Raw genomic sequence first — 13161 nt, 5'->3', positions numbered from 1 at the left:
GTGTAAGTAGCAAATTCTTTCTTGAATTCACCTGTTGGATAAACAAAAAAAACAAAAGTGACATTTCGTTCAAGAAATTATGACAAAATTCTTAGTAAGTAACAAACTTTATTGTTTTCACGAGTTAGATATACGATGTAGAAATTAAATTCATGAAATTATGAAAAAAATTCTCAGTAAGTAACCATTTCTTTCTTGAAGTCAACTCTTGGATACACAATACGGAAATTTCATTCAAGAAATTATGAAAATATTTGTAAGTAAGTAACAAACTCTTTATTTATTTCAACTCTTTGATATACAGTACAGATACTTCATTCAAGAAATTATGTAAAAATAGGAAGTAATTAGCTTTTTTTTCTCTTTATCACAAACAATTTTCACTTAGCTACACGATGTAGAAATTTAATTCAAGAAATTATGAAAAAATTCTCAGTAAGTAACAATTTCTTTCTTGAAGTCAACTCTTGGATACACACAATACGGAAAGCTCATTCAAGAAATTATAAGAAATATTTGTAAGTAAGTAACAAGCTCTTTATTGATTTCACCTCTTGAATATACAGTACAAATACTACATTCAAGAAACGTGATTAAACAAGTCTTGAAACTACATGCTATTTGTATGCCTTTCCTTGACACCTTTCCAAACGAGCGGGAATTCCCCACTGGTTCCTAAACATTGCAAAAAAGTGAGCAGTACGAAAACTCCACGTTTTCAACCAGACTGGTTTTTTAGGGACCAATCAGGAGAGATATGCAAAGTCGACATAGCTTTATTTCATTTTTTTAAGGTTCATTTAGACGAGGTTACGTGCGCGCACGTAACCTGTTGAAGAGATGACTTCAAGAAAGAAATTGTTACTTACTGAGAATTTTTTCATAATTTCTTGAATCAAATTTCTACATCGTGTATCTAAGTCATGAAATTCTTGAATGAAATTTCCGTGGTGTGTATCCATGAGTTGACTTCAATAAAAAAATTGTTACTTACTGATAATTTTTTTCGAATTTCTTGAATTAAATTTATACGTCGTGTAGCTAAGTGACAATTATTTTTCATAAAGAGAAAAAAAAAAGTTACTTACTTGCGGTTTTTTCATAATTTATTGAATGAAGTATATGTACTGTATATCCAAGAGTTGAAAACAAAAAGAGTTTGTTACTTACTTACAAATATTTTCATAATTTCTTGAATGAAAATTTCCGTATTGTGTATCCAAGAGCTGACTTCAAGAAAGAAATTGTTTTTTTTTCATAATTTCTTAAATGAAATTTCCGTATTGTGTATCCAAGAGTTGACTTCAAGAAAGAAATTGTTACTTACTGAGAATTTTTTCATAATTTCTTGAATTAAAATTCTACATAGTGTATCTAAGTCATGAAAACAATAAAGAGTTTGTTACTTACTTGGAATTTCGTCATAATTTCTCGAAAGAAATGTCTTTTTTGTTTATCCAGCAGGTGAATTCAAGAAAGAATTTGCTACTTACTTACAATTTTTTCATAATTTCTTTAATGAACTGTCTTTTTTATTTACCCAGGAGACGAATTCAAGAAAGAATTTGCTACTTACTTAAAGTTTTTGATAATTTCTTAAACGAAATTTCTGCATTGTGTATCCATGAGGTAACATGAGTGTGTTACTTATTTACAATTCCTTCATAATTTCTTGAATGAAATTTCAGTATTGTGTATCCAATAGGTGAAAACAATAAAGACTTTATTACTTACTTGCGATTTTATTATTATTTCTTGAATTAAATATCTGTATTGTGTCCAGTAAGCGAATTCAAGAAAGCTATTGTTTCTTACTTACAATTTCTTCATAATTTAATGAAATGAATAAAACTATTCTACAGAATAAAGACGGGTTAAGCTTAAAGATATTTATTGCTTATACGTATTAACATATTTTTGAAAGAATTTGCTACTTACTTACAATTTTTGATAATTTCTTAAATAAATTTCTTCATTGTGTAGCCATGAGGTAACTTCAAGAAAGAGTTTGTTGCTTACTTAGAGTTTCGTCATAATTTTGTGTATGAAATGTCTTTTTTTTATTTATCCAGGAGGCGAATTCAAAAAAGAATTTGTTCCCATGTGTCTGACAATAGATGTATGCAAATTCCTTTTCTTAAATCTCCGACGTTTTATTAGACATTCTAAACGTTTGACATGCTAGCTGACTCTAAAAATAATGAACACATAACAATGTAATGCATAATATATTTTTAATGAAATAATGTTATGTAGAATATTAATACAAAAAATATATTACGATACATTATTAATATCAATGATTAACTTTGGACATTTTGAATCTGTTCTATAAAATAGTTCAGCATGTTCTCTCTTGATATTAAAGCTATTGTCTTCTCTTAGTTCGTAATCAGTAGAATGATCATTATTCTATTTTGAGTCATACACAATTTTTACTGGTGTCTCATCAACAGACTCAATTTGATTTTCGTCTTTGGTATTATTTGGTTCCATGACGGTTTGATCAATGACAGTAACGTTTGCTGGTGCTTTGTTTTTCATCGATTCATCTTTATATTCCATCGTGTAGTTTTCTGACAATGCCCTTTTTATTTTTCTGGCAATTTCACTGTCTATTATCACATTATTTTTACACAGGTAACAGTTTGCACGTAGACAAGATATGGTTTACGATATTAGTAGAAGAGTAGGCCTTTCTTTTATTGATCTTCCGTTGAATGCTAATACCCGAAAGGTGACGATGGGATGTATCAGTAGGTAATGTGTTACCTGCAACAGTAGCAAGGAGTTGTCCTCTATCATCAATGATTATTTTTATGTTGGCATTCTCTTTGAGTGCAATCATCTCTGGAGATCTCAATCTCGCATAACCACCAACATAAGAGTTGAATTTTTTCGGTATTCCAAAGAAATTTAATTCCTTACTGTCATGACAATGCATGCATACATTTCCAATAGTGCTACCACCTGTACTTGTTTCAAAGTTTAAATACTTCTCTTTGTCAGCATTCAATGCTACAATAACCTTGTTATGTAAACACACTTTATTTAAATGCTCCATCTTCACTTTTTTTTTAAAGATATGACTTATGTGTTTATCGTTCCACTGCGTAAAAAATACTGATTTAATACATGCAACAGATTAGGTAGTGTCAATAACCGGTCATAGAATACCAGTGGAAAACTCAGATCGTGTCTCTGACCAACCACAGATCGCAATTGTTAGAACTGTAAGCATATTTTAACATTTTAAGTTATATACAAAAATAAAAAAATAAATAAAGTTGAAAAATTTCGAAGTTTTAAAAAAGTTTGAATTAAATACTTTTACGATATCGAGTGTATTTACTGAAAAGAAAAAAAAATACACGGAATCAGGCAACAGAGTCTCTCAATCCCCTTAATGCTCTTTTAAAATATACAAAAACTACTTATTTAACACAAAAATTTCATTTTTAATGACCTCTAAGTAAAGAAAAACCACCCGGAATCCGGCAACTGAGTCTCTCAAACCCCGTAAAGATCTTTTAAAATATAAAAAAAATACTTATTTAACACAAAAATTTCTTTTTTAATGACCACCAAATAAAGAAAAACTACTCGGAATCAGGCAACTGAGTCTCTCAAACCCCTTAAAGCTCTTTTAAAAGATAAAACAAATGACCACCTAGTAAAGAAAAACTACACGGAATCAGGCAACGAGTCTCTCAAACCCCGTAAAGCTCTTTTAAAACTGTGACAAGCTAAACCACGACAAAGCACTACTCTCGTGGAACTCAATTCCCATTTAACTCACCCCCCGTGCCCCTGGACCCCCTTGGAACAGAACCCCAGGATAACCGAAACCCCCGTGTAACAGTACCCCCTTTAACGGAACTCACATGCAACACAACCCACCAAGCACCCCAACACCCTCAAAACACATTTCAGTCATTTTCTCGTTAAATTGACAATACGCTCCAAAACATCACTTGTGTATTATACAGTACATAATCATGGCATCTCCTCCAATTCACAAATCCCATTACCCCTTTTTTTGCAAAGGTTAATCAAACATCTCCGATTGTAAATGCATTAAAAAAATTTCCACTCACTAATTACCCCTTTTTTGCAAATGCTAAACAAGAAAAAAAAACTGTCTGCTTTTCAAAAACTTGTCCGTTAAAACTCGAAACAAGACGCGCTGGTTTTATAATACAGGTTTAATTAATTGCGTAAATCTCTTGGCAAAGAGTGTAATGACCTGTAGAATAGGACTACCAGAAAAACCTGTTTGGTACGGGGGCGTACGCAAAGTATAAGGTTCTACCAGAAAAACCTGTTGGTACGGGGGCGTCCTCAAATTCAATAGATGGTAAAAAAAAAAACATGTATATACCTTGAACTAGAAATTGCCTAAATCTCTTTGAAAGGGTGTAATGCCCCTGTAGAATAGAATTACCTACCAGAAAAACCGGAAGGAACTTAAAGGCCCAGAATAGCATAGGAAGGAACGTAAAGGCCCCAAATAGCATAGGAAGGAACTTAAAGGCCCAGAATATCATAGGAAGGAACATAAAGACCCAGAATAGCATAGGAAGGAACATAAAGGCCCGGAATAGCATAGGAAGGAACATAAAGGCCCAGAATAGCATAGGAAGGAACGTAAAGGCCCAGAATATCATAGGAAGGAACGTAAAGGCCCAGAATAGCATAGGAAGGAACGTAAAGGCCCAGAATATCATAGGAAGGAACGTAAAGGCCCCGAAGTATAAGGTACTACTCTACTCACGGGTGCGTTTTTATTTATTTTTTTTCCCCAGGGGGTATCGTATCGACCCAGTGGTCCTAAAAGATCGTGGGAAGTCTCATTGGAACGGAAATTAAAAGTTCCAGTACCCTTTTTAATTGACCAAAAAATGGAGGGCAACTCGGCCCCCTTCCACGTTCATTTTTTTTCCAAAGTCACCTGATCAAAATTTTTAGATAGCCATTTTTTTCAACATGTTCGAAAATATTATAAGTATGTCTTTTAGGATGACTTAATCCCCCGAAGTTCCCGGGAGGAGGGCTGAAAGTTTTGAACTTTACCCAATGTTAACATATAGGCCTAGTATTGGTTATTGGGAAGTATACAGTACAGACGTTTTCAGGGGAGATTTTTCCTGGTAGTGAGGGGGGGGTCGGGCAGGGACTTAAGCAGGGAGGGGGCCTCCGGGCTCGGCCCCCCCCCCCGAAATCTCACGATTTTTTCATTTTCCCATAATTTTCTGATTTTTCTCATAGAATAATGGGTTTGAAGGATTTGCCCCCCCCCCCCCGAAACAAATTGCCCCCCCCCTCCCCCGAAAAAAATTCCTGCGTACTTGCCTGGGGTCCGGGGTTATGTAGGAGGATCTTTTCATGAAGGAAGTTTTCATGGGGGAAGGGACATTGCTATGAAGGGGACGCCGGACTTCCCAGCATTATTTAAAAAAAGATTAGAAATTAAATGTAAAAAAAACAAGTTTTTCAACTGCAACAGCAGCAACATCAAAACTTTAAACGAACAAAAAATATTACATATATTATTGGGTTCACCCCCTAGTCAATACCTCACTCTTTTAAGCCAGAGATTTTTTAGTACTTTCATAAGAGCTATTTATTCTAATTAACGGCCTTTGTGATTAAGCGGTCATTTTTAAAGAATTGGAACAAAATTCGAACTTTAGCGTAAAGAGCTAGATATTGCTTAGGAGGGGGGCGAGCCCCCTAATATACTTATTAAAAATATACGAATATAGAAGTTCGTTACGTAAGTTAATTCGTAAGTTACGTATATTTATAACTAATAAAAACGTTCGTAAATAAAATGAAACAAGTTTCGAGAAAGCCATTTAACCAAATAAAAGTAAATTAATATAAAAATTTTGTTTTAATTATTCAAGTACTGTGAGCCAAGATCAAAACCTGCATTTATTCAAAAACTTTCAGAAATTAAATAAAAACAACAAGTTTTTTTTAACTGAAAGTAAGGAGCAACATTAAAACTGAAAACAAACAGAAATTATTCAGTATATGAAAGGGGCTGTCCCCTCCTCAACACCTCGCTCTTTACGCTAAAGTTTTTTGTTGTTTCAAAAATAAATTATGAGACCGAGTCAAACTTTAGTGTAAAGAGCAAGGCGTTGAGGAGGGGACAGCCCCTCTCATATACGGAATAATTTCTGTTCGTTTTACGTTTTAATGTCGCTCCTTACTTTCAGTTAAAAAACTTGTTTTTTTATTTAATAAATCACTAGAGCCACGTTTTCTACTGATTTTTACTATAAATTCCTTTCCACTTCTTTGCAAGCTGTCCTGCCTTGCTTATTTTATTTAAGTTCTAAGGTAACAGTACTACAAGTTTCTGGCTCTGTTTTGGACCAGCTTTAAAGTTAATACTGAGCTACTAGTCTCAATCTCCGGAGGATGTCTTGTAGTTAGACTAGAGCTTCTTCTTAGCTGAATGCTGAAAAAGCATTAGTTACAAGAGCTAACTCAATAAAATAAAATAAAAACTATGTCTCTAGTGTTGCCTCCAGAGTCAGATGTAGTTTCAGCCCACTCATCACCTGCACTTTCTACATACAACTTGTGAGGGTCTTCCATATCAGACGCGGTAGTAGCAATAACCTCATCTATGACATCGGGAAGACCATCTTCGTCTGCATCAATCTCTTGCTCTCTGCTTGAGCCTTTTCCCAGTTCATCATCATTGTCATCAAATTCACATTCAACAACTTGCTCTACATCAACTCCTCCCCAGAACCTGAACGCATTGGCTACACAAAGGTGAAGGAGGTGACCAAAGCATGAAGACCTTTCAATCCCTCCAAAGTAGTAAGCTTTAACAATAGCGTAAACGCAAGTACTTGGTTAAAAAAAGAAGAAGAAAAAAAGTAAAAACAAACAGAAACGGAAAAAAATCAGAATAACAAAGAACAGAAAAAGAAACAGGGGTGACAAGAACAGATGTCCTGTTTCTGTTTTTTTCTTTTTAAACAGAAACAGGTTAGACAAAAACAGAAATAAAAACAGAAACAGCTAAGCCGATGCTTAGTCAAAACAGCTTGAATTTGGGGATCCAGCTTTTATATTAGCCTCTTTCAGGCTCTTTAGTTGAAATATCTTAAGAATACGGTCTTTTCCTATCTAGAAAACATGCCCATTTAGACCATTTAGACAACTTAGCCGCTTATTCATGATACATGAGTGGGTCCATACCACTTTGTTCATGAAGAGTTGCAGTTGGTACCACATCAGTACGTTTTATGCCTAAAACTAACCTCAAACATTAGATCTTTTTACAAATTCTCGAATGCCTTTCAAATTTATGTTAATCTTTAAGAAGGAACTCTAAAATTTGAAGACGATATTAGGTGGTCTCTAATTAAAAAATCCGCTATTGATTAAAATTAAAATTGATTAAAATCAATATATTGATTAAAATTTCAAGCAATGAAGATACCTCAATTAAAGTTTCAGAATCTGGTGGCATCGTTTCTCGTTCTTTTACTTTTGTTTCTGTTTTTTAACTCACAAATCAGAACTCACAAATCAGAACACATACATTACATTATGGAATTCAAAAAAATAACTGAGGATATAATATAATCCTAATCTAAAAATAACGTAAAAGAGTAATTCGACAAGAGTCTTTTGCTGAGAGCAAATTTTAAATACACATAATACACGAAGTACACATAGGATTACACATTACACGAAGTACACATAAGTACACGAAGACAGTAAAGGCCACAGACAATTCCGCCATACACTGATTAATAACAGAAAAATGTAGAGGATTAAATAGTGCCAACCTAAAAACCCACGACCTAAGTCAAAGAAGGAGAAGAAAAGACAAGCAGAGAAGATAGTAGAAGCTGCATGCAACTCCAGCATCCACTGATCATCACCAGGAAAAAGAAAGGGGCTAAATAGTATCAATCAGAAAGTCCATCAGAAAGCCTAAACCAGAAAACAATGGTCTGGAATTAAAAAATCCGCTACTATTCTTTCATAAATTACTAAATTTCCTTCAATAGCATTCAATTTAGGTAAATCCAATATCATTTGGAATTTCCAAGTATTCTCTAGCTCGATTTCTCGACGATTTATGGCTCTTCTTGGAAGGAAGAGATCGACGAGCTCGATTTCTCGACGATTTATGGCTCTTCTTGAAAACGGTGGCCGAATCGAGAATTTGTTGGAAGTTGTATTTACCAAAAGTGTCTAGGATTCCTATTTTTCTCTCTAGGTACTAAACTTCTGAGGTATAATTTACTACACTCGTCATTGTGACCCCAAATACCCTAGTTGCCGATTTGCATCAGGTCCTTTTGTTCTCCTGTACGTTCATAAGCAGTGTCAACACCGTACAGTCCCCGCAGACAAAACTAAGACATGAGACACGTAATAATTACATAACAAAGACATGAAGCATTGTTAGGGTGGAGTTTTTCTATCTCACTACCTATGATGCTCAGGATTATTTCAATTCAACATTTTTGTATTTTTCATAACATGAATGGCACTACGGCCCATAAAACCAAGAGATTAAAGTTGAGTTTTGAAACCAAAGGGGCTAAAGTTCGAATTTTATTCCAGTTCTTTAAGAATGACCCCATAATCACAAAGACCGTTTAATTAGAATAAATGGCTCATTTGAAAGTACTAAAAAAAACTTTAGCGTAAAGAGCGAGGTATTGACGAGGGGGTGAACCCCCTCATATACATAATAATTTCTGTTCGTTTTAATTTTTAATGTTGCTCCATACTTTCAATTGAAAAAATATATTTTTTTATTTAATTTCTGATTTTTTGAATTTCTGATCCGCCACCCCCTTCAGAGAAAATTCCCTTCCCCCATGAAAAATTCTTTCATGGAAAAATCCTCCCATGTAACACCCTCCCCCGACCCCCCCCCCCTTACCTGAGAAAATTCCCCCTGAAAGCGTTTGTATACTTCCTAATAACTAATACTGTATGTAAGCAATGGGAAAAGTTCATAACTTGCAGCTCTTTACCAGGAGAAAGTGGAGGATTAAGTTATCCTCAAAGACATAGTTATTAGATTTTTCGACTATCCTGAACAAAATAGCCATCTTAAAATTTTGATTGGGTGACTTTAGGAAAAATGAGCTTCAGAGGGGGCCTAGTTGCCCTCCGATTTTTCTGGTCACTTAAAAAGGGCACCGGAACTTTTAATTTCTGTTCGAATGAGCCCTCTCACGATATTCCAGGACCGTTTGGTCGATGTGATCATCCCTGCAAAAAAAATGAAAAAAAAACGCATCCGTGATCTTACTTCTGGCAAAAAATACAAAAATCCATATTTTTGCAGATAGTAGCTTGAAACTTCTACGCATGTAGTATTGGTTATTGGGAAGTATGCATACGTTTTCAGGGGAGATTTTTTCTGGTAGTAGCGGGGGGGAGGGTCGGGGGTTACATGGGAGGATCTTTCCATAGAGGATTTTTTCATGGGGGAAGGGACATTGCTATGAAGGGGGCACCGGATTTCCCAGCATTACTTAAAAAACCGATCAGGAATTAAATAAGATAAAACAAGTTTTTCTACTGAAAGTAAGGAGCAACATCAAAATTCAAAACAAACAGAAATGTTTGCGTATATGAGTAGGTTCGCCCTCTAGTCATTACCTAGCTCTTTACGCTAAAGTTTTTATTAATACTTTCATAAGAGCTATTTTTTCTAATTAACGGCTTTTGTGATTAAGGGGCCATTTTTAAAGAATTGGAACAAAATTTGAACTTAGCGTAAAGAGTGAGGTGTTGACTAGAGGGCGAACCCCCTAATATACGCATTAAAAATATATGAATGTAGAAGTTCGCTGCGTAAGTCAATTCGTAGGTTACGAATATTTATTACTAATAAAAACGTTCGTAAATAAAATTAAACAACTTTCGAGCAAGCCATTTAGCCAAAAAGAAGTAAAATTAATATCCAAATTTCGTTTTAATTATTCATGTACAGTGAGCCAAAATCAAAACCTGCATTAATGAAAAACGTTCGAAAATTAAATAGAAAAAATAATTTTTTTTTTTAACTGAAAGTAAGGAGCGACATTAGAACTTTTATTTAAGTTTTAATGTCGCTCTTTACTTTCAGTTAAAAAAAAACTTGTTTTATTAATCTGATCGCAGATAGGAGCTAGAAACCTCTACAGTAGGTTTCTCTGATACGCTAAAGCTGAAGGTGTGATTTTCATTAAGATTCTATCACTGTTAAGGGGTGTTTTCCCCTTGTTTCGAAAATAAGGCAAATTTTCTCTGGCTCGGCTTCTCTCAGGCTTGATTAGTAAGACAAAACTTGATGAAACTTATATATTTGAAATAAAATAAAATCCGATTCTTTTGATGTATCTATTGGTATCAAAATTCTGTTTTTTAGAGTGTCGGTTACTATTGAGCCGGGTCGCTCCCTACTTACAGTTCGTTACCACGAACTGTTTGATTGGGAACACAAGAATAGTATACAACAAAATTAAATATAACCGTAAGGGCTTAGCACAACTAATCCCGACCTACTATGGCCACTCAATGTTATTTTTGTTTTCTTTTTACTTATCTATTTTGTTGTTTTATTTGTTTTCATCTTAATTTGATATCACATGATATCAAAGCTCTTCTTGCAGCGCATTTTTGGCATTTGGATTTTTACTGCGTTTACCACCGTGGTATAAGAGCTGGAAAGTTGTAAAAAATCTTAATGCTCTACTTATAACAGAATAGTGGCCTTGCTACACGAGGGGCTGTCCAAGTTTTCTGTTTCGAAGCTTGATCCATTTCAGCTAGTTAATTCGTCTTTTTTCCAGGGCGTCATAAAGAGGATGCTCAAATTACCAAAATGCAATATGTGCATATTACTACTGCTACTAATGTTACTGTTGCTACTACTACTAATATATCAGTGTTGCTACTACTACTATTAATACTACTATGATACTAGTACTTTTGAGGCTAAGGGTAAGAAGGTAAAATTTAAGAGAACATTGAGGGGAAAGTTGAACTAAATCAAAACAAACCATGTGCATGCGGGTTGTCAAATGGGCCTATCTCAGGAATGGCTTAGGGTATTAAGTTAGAATTTTCAGGGAATTTCTTTGTACTTGTTTACTCCGCTCTTACTTTCGTATTATGGTGAGCTATATACAAAGTATTAAAATTATTAATATATTTTTGAGGAGTTCTCGCAAAGAAAACACGAAGCATGAATTGTACAGGCAAATTCTTGCATAAGTAATATTTTTCAGTTTTATCTTTTCATATCTGTTTCCCATTTTTTCTTTTTATTTCTATATTCTACTTTTACTTGTTATTTAGATTATGAATAAACTACCAATAATATCCTTTATATTTCTGAGAATAGCTCTCAGAAAAACAAAACAAACCTAAAACTGAAAACCAAACTCTTGTGAGACTCAGCCCTCACTCAAAGATAAGTCTTTTTGTCTTATTTATCGGCTCATTCTAATCAGATTTTTAATATTTATGCGGCGTTTCGAGCAGTTTGATGTTGCGCTGGCTAAATAAAAGAACTATCCCCTTTGGCCTGTAAGAGTTATTCAGCCTGGAAAGGACTCAAAAGGGAAGCCGACATACCTCGTTTTTTGACGGAAGTCACGATGAATTCAGGCTCATTGATGCGAGTCTTCAAAAATACGACCCTAAAACGACCGATTCATCCACCCTTGCTTTTAAATAAGCATTTGCCGAGCTTGCAAATACTCCTGAAATTTATCAGACTCTTTCGAAGACATTTTTAGCCCTGAAAGGTAGAGGTAAAATAGGGTCCACCTTGGTTTCTTCCAGCCTTACCCCACTTTATGAGCAATTAGTTGCTGCTGAAGCTCAGCTAGAGAAGACAAAAAGTGATTTGCTTGAATATATGAAAAGAAAGAGAAAGTGACTGAAAAGTTTAATGATGCAAGGTCAATGAAAGAGCCTGCTGAACTAATAATCAGCCAGGTTTATGATGCAATCACACTCGAGTTTAATCCGAAGTTTGCGAAAATAGAGTTAAATTAACTACTCTGGCATGAATTGCTTTAAAGGGTCTGAGAACTCAAATTGAGAACCTCGAGGACAGAATCATTCGAATTGAGACAAAACTGGATGATTTTGATCAGGAGTTCCTACTCGACAGTTACAGTTACCCAATGTGGAAAGTCGCACGGCAATACTTCAAATTCTGAACAGCAAAATGTCTCTGACTGAACTCTCGCCTTCTGATCTGATCAATGTGTACAGTCTCCGCCTGAATAATCAGATCCCACAGACTTAAGAAAGTTCTACTAGAGTTGCTCCAATCATTGTTAAATTTTATAGCAAAGACGTAGGCCGAAAAGTATTTAAAGCAAAAGCTAGACTTGCATCTACTGGTATTTTTATATCGGAGTCCCTGACAAAGCGTCACCGGGACATTTTGAATACGGCTAAGGACAAGAATTGTCAGCGTAATGCGTGGTCAGATCAGGTCCATATATTGGAAAATCCTAGTTTATGATCAGCAATAAAGAAAATAAGGTCTATTGCTGATTACATTTTGTCTTAGAAGTTATGATTTGTTTGTTTGTTTTTTGTTTTGGTTTTTGGTTTTTTTCTTTTTTCTTTTATTCTTCTGTCTCTACTCAAATTTCATTTTTTTTTGTCCCTTTGTGTCCCTGATTTTTTTCTTTTTTTTATGTATTTTTGGTGTTTGTTTGTATTTTTTTTTCTCTCCACTATTCCTTATTTCAGATTTAATTGTTTTGGCTTTATTAGTTTATTTCTTTCAATTTGTTCGACTCTAGTTCGGGTGACATCCCCTCCTTGGGTGAGCGCTGGCTTCAATTTGAAAATAATCCAATAGATTTTCTTAGCTTGATTAATAATTCAGTAGGTCAGTCTAATAAATCTACAGCAAATCCCCATTTTTCGGTTAGTAGTAAATATGTATCGGATTTAGATCAAGCATCCAAACGAGATGGTAGGTTCTCTGTGCTTCAGCTTAATGTACAGGGTCTTTGTTCTTCGTTTGATGAGTTGAAAAAAATAGTGCGTAGTGGCCACCCTGACTTTTTTGGTCTTTGTGAGACTTTCCTTGATTCGAAAAATGAATCTCTAGTGCATCTCTCTGGGCACAAGATGGAATATCTA

At 34.6% G+C, this 13161-nt stretch overlaps 1 protein-coding gene and 1 pseudogene across 1 annotated transcript in view; one reads left to right on the top strand and one right to left on the bottom strand.

Moving 5' to 3' along the window:
- LOC148947203 (uncharacterized) overlaps positions 1-13161 on the bottom strand; it is a 180266-nt gene that overhangs the window by 142549 nt on the left and 24556 nt on the right. The window lies entirely within an intron of this gene.
- Positions 8120-12577, top strand: LOC148947205 (uncharacterized; annotated as a pseudogene).

Source organism: Artemia sp. Qi Xiang Cuo, chromosome 11, assembly GCF_049724085.1.
Source record: "Artemia sp. Qi Xiang Cuo chromosome 11, ASM4972408v1, whole genome shotgun sequence".
Taxonomy (NCBI): Eukaryota; Metazoa; Arthropoda; class Branchiopoda; order Anostraca; family Artemiidae; genus Artemia; species Artemia sp. Qi Xiang Cuo.
This window is presented reverse-complemented; position numbering and strand designations above follow the sequence as displayed.